Here is a 4,691-nt window from a genome sequence, read left to right as displayed (position 1 = left end):
AGCCTAAACCAGCAAAACTTTTCAATCATTTTGCAATGAGTGGCAAATTAAACATATTAGAGGTATACCTCATAATCCTCAATGACAAGCTATAGTTGAATGTGCACAGTGAACTCATAAAACCCAATTATTGAGAAACAAAAAAAATGGGAAATGCCTCCACTTGATTTCCTACCCTTAACTTTATTTTATCTAAATTTTATAAACCTGCCACAAGAGGAACCCTATACTGCTGCTTAAAAACATTTCTAGGAAGACCTACAAGTTCAAAAGACAATTAATTTACCTATAGGGTGAAAACTGAAAAGACTAGACAGCAGGAAATTTAATCATTAGAGGAAGATGATATGCATATGTTTCTATGGAGGATAGCCCCCAAAAGAAAATATAGTTTCCACTATGTCTTGTCATATCTCATCAACCTTAAATACGGGAATCAAAAAGTAATCTTTTATTTTCTTTCTGAAAGAAATTTTCTTTTCTATTTGTTATTTCCCTCTCCTTATTAGATAGATATTATGAAGTGAAACTCTGACTACTCCACAATGCCCCATATCAGTAGGAAGTAGCTAGAAGATAACATTGCCCAAACTCCTAATTTTACAGATTTCACTTCAAATTAATCATAGGTTTAGGTTCATTTATTTTTCTTAATTTTCAATATCTGTGGGGTAACATTTATAACAAAAAGCCATATTTCTGGCTCTAACAACATCCTGGCATTTCCAAAGATGGGCCCGCGGTAGCTCATCACTGCCCTACTCCCTGTTCTTACTTGCTGCCACTGAGGCAGTTGACAGGGGACTTGCCCGCCTGTCTTTAGTTCAGTCTCCTCTTCCATGTCTTTGACACATATGCAAATATAATGGCCAGATAAACATAACATCTAAGGTAAACATCTGGTGTTCAAAGAAGTGACTCTGCATACTGCCTCTCTCGCTGGAACCCTATACATTGTCATGTAAGACCCTAATTAAACGGACTTGCTGCTCTGACAGCATTATCCCCAGCTGCGTGAGAACAAGTTCTTGCCAGCTGCTCCTCTAACCTCTAGCTTGTCCTCGATCCTGGATAGGGGTGAAGATCCTGTATAGGGGTGATGAGGCAGCAGCCCCCTCAAGAGAAAACTCCCCTCTGCTGCCTTTTGTGAGCCACCGGAACCTCCTGAAAGCGAACTGGACCTAAGTTTTTTCTCTAAATGGTCACCGCACTTGCTAGAGGTACAACTGGGCCAAGAGGCTAACAAGGGAGGGAGCTGAACCCTGGGGTGCAGGACCAACAAGCTCCAACACCCAACAAATATCCCTGCATTTTGTTCTAATCAAAATTGGGGGGGCAATTTATATGAATTTATATTCAGAAAAATAATCAAATTGGGTAAGTTATGTACATTGTTATTGCTTTTTCTTTTCCTTCCTTCCTTCCTTCCTTCCTTCCTTCCTTCCTTCCTTCCTTCCTTCCTTCCTTCCTTCCTTTCTTTTTTTTTTTTTTTTTTTTTGGTTTTTGGGTCATACTGGGCAGCGCTCAGGGGTTGTTCCTGGCTCTGTGCTCATAAGTTGCTCCTCCTGGTAGGCACGGGGGACCATATGGGATGCCAGGATTCGAACCACTGTCTGTTTGAATCTGCTGCATGCAAGGCAAACGCCCTATGGCTGTGCTATCTCTCTGGCTCATTAATTGCTTTTTCTAATGCTTCTTTCTTTTGCTTCCTTGTTGATGGAGCACCAATCTATACTTAGAAAAAAGGAGTTGCAGTTTACATCCAGTCCAGCTGAACTAGCTTGAATCAGCAATCTATGACTGGGCTCTTGAACCTACAAAAAATTGGCTGTCTCCTGACTGCTCTGTGCAGACTGAAGTCATCAATAGCTATAGTCCTTCCAAAGCTGCTGTCCTTCGGATATGATGTACCAGAAACTTAATCAGCAGTATGGGTCTGAACATAGATACAATTTCTGTCTTAAAAACTTTATACTATGACAAGGGAATTCTTGAAGATTGATCCCCCCAAAAGAGAGGGGTGTGACACTAAAAGAGCAAAGAATCCTCAACTAGCGACTCCTGCATCAAAAAGATGCAAAAAAGATGCATCAAAAAGACTCCTGCATGAAAAAGATTTGCCCTGGGGCATAAAAACCCAAGCTGGAATACTGTTGGTTTTTAGTTAGTGTGGTAGCAGTTAATATTGGCGTTTGTGCTGATAGTGATTGCTGGCGGAATTTTCTGAACAGATTTGCTGTAAGACCCTGGACTCCTTCCTACCTGTTTTGTCCTATTAAATCCTTTCACAGGAAAAATACCCTGTGTGGACAAAGTCCTTCCTCGGTGACAACAGGAGGAAGTTTTTTGTGTTACAGAGAACCCTTATATCTAATGGTGTGGATCTTTTGCATGTCATCCTTGCGCAGGGGCCATGCTAATCTCCTCTGTATCATTCCAATTTTAGTATATGTGCTGCCGAAGCAAGCACCGTATGGATCTTTTGACATACACAAAATACTAACCTTGTCTTGAATTTTATACCAACAGAAGAAGTGTCAATCTAGTATGAAAGGGACGAAGATATACAAACTAAAGAAAGGATAATTTTGAGGGCAAATCATAGATGCAGAGGCTAGAGAGGGCATAGCTGCACCTTCCCTTGTGTGTTTACAAGGTGGGGCTATCACTTTGGTCCCCTTTATAGACACTTTTAAAGCCAATTTTAACTTATTATACAATGAATACAGAGATATGAAAAGCATTATTTGTTCATATAGTTAAAACAACTGATGGGCATTTTATGTTTGTATCAGTTTTCTTAATAGTTTCATAGGGCCAGATAGTACTGTGGTTAAAACATTCACCACCTTGCATATAGCTGACCCCAGTTCAAACAGATGCAGCATGTCTCTCCAAGTATCACTGATTGTGGCTCTAGAGCCCCACAACACTAACAGGTATACCCCTAAAGATCCCACATAATCACTGCAGTGGCCCACGTAATTCTTAGCACAATTGGCCTGAGTTGTCCTTTAGCCTTCACATTGAATATGTAGTTGGGTTGGCCAAGAATTGCTGGAAAGAGCTGCTTGGACCTCTGAGCACTGCTCCAAAAAAGGGTATCATCCTGAAAGGAAAGAAGCAATAAGGATAACTAACTATAGGACTTGGGGAGATAAAAGGACTAGGATCCAGGATAAAGATGTACAGATTAATGTGGGACAAAAAGATACCTTTAGCACTGAGGTAGATGAATGCAGAGATTAGCAAAAAGTGGGCAGAACGTAGATAAAGGTTCTTGCCAATGTAGTATTTTCCTTGAATTAAAAAACTATGTGCTAAAAGTATCAGAGTAGGAACATAAATAAAGATCTTGGGATAGAGAAATAGTACAGGACAAGGCACTTGGCATGCATGCAGTAGATGCTGATTTGATACATGGCTCCAAATCCAAGCCCCAAGAGAAATGATCCATGAGCACAGAGCCAGGAGTAAATTCCAAGCTTTACCAAGTATGAACAAAATAAAAAAGGTCAAATGTAGTACTTTTAAAAAATGAAGCAGGCAATGCTGGATAAGGAAATAGTGCTAGACAATATCAGAGATGAGGAATTTATAGAGGCATTAGTCAGCAAGATCACATGATTTTTCCTTAAACTGTCCTTAAATGGCATCAAGGAGAAGTAAATAAGACAACTGAGGACAAGGGAGAGCTCAGAGATAGTGCACATGCTTTGCACTGGGTTTCATCTCAGACACTATGGCCTTTTAACACCGAGTGATAATGCAATATTCAGTAGCAGCTAAGTACTGCTGGGTGTGATTTCAAAACCAAACCAAATCAACAACATAAATAAGGCAATTGGTTACATTAATTCAAGTTTAAAGTTTCGCTAGTGGGTATGATTTACAGAAAAGGAAGCAAAAACTGTAACTCACTGGCCAGATAAGTCATATATATATACACAAGCTAAAACTACAAAAATTCTAGAAAAAACACATGAGAATAGCTTTGAGGGCTTGGATCCCAAGGAAATCTAGGCTATAGCCAAAAGTTTGGACCTTTAAAAGGAAAGAAGTTAGATTTCATTCAAAATCACAAACTTTTATAGTTTATGTCTCTCTGAGAGATAACTTTTAAATATCTTAATAGCATGTCCACACTTTTTCTGCTGATATAAAATGAACTTAGCAATCAGCTCTAAAATTGGATTGTAATGATGCCTGACCAGCTACAGACTTTCATTGAACTGTACACTTAATGTTAAGTATATTTTACATTTATATAAAATTCTTCAATTACTGTAACTCACTTAAAAATTTTAAAACAAATTAAAATAATAAAAATTAAATAATAAGAGGGACTCAACAGCTGGAGCATATACTTTCAATGCAATTCTGATCCTCAGAATCACATGGTTGCCCAACCACTAAGCTGGCAGTAGCAACTCCAACATCCCTCTTGCCGAAGCAATAGTATAGCGGTAGGGTGGCCATTTGACTTGCATGCGGCCAATCCCTGATGGACCCTGGTTCGATTCCCAACATCATATATGGTCCCCTAAGCCTGCCAGGAGAGATTTCTGAGTAACCCCTGGGCACTGTCAGATGTGACCCAAAAACCAAACCAAAGAAAACCAACATTCCTCTCGCTCTGCCAAGTATGACCTCAAAAACAAAAAACCAAAACAGCAAAGAAAGTAAAATGA

General features: G+C 39.4%; 1 non-coding gene across 1 annotated transcript; it reads right to left on the bottom strand.

Moving 5' to 3' along the window:
* Nucleotides 1-2,367: 2,367 nt before the first annotated feature.
* On the bottom strand, nucleotides 2,368-2,470 carry LOC126000329 (U6 spliceosomal RNA). Its single transcript, XR_007492677.1, has one exon. It is a non-coding gene; the product is annotated as a U6 spliceosomal RNA (small nuclear RNA).
* Nucleotides 2,471-4,691: the final 2,221 nt, after the last annotated feature.

Source organism: Suncus etruscus, chromosome X (genome assembly GCF_024139225.1).
Source record: "Suncus etruscus isolate mSunEtr1 chromosome X, mSunEtr1.pri.cur, whole genome shotgun sequence".
NCBI lineage: Eukaryota > Metazoa > Chordata > Mammalia > Eulipotyphla > Soricidae > Suncus > Suncus etruscus.
Note: the sequence above shows the minus strand (reverse complement) of the source record. Positions and strands in the feature narration are given on the sequence as shown.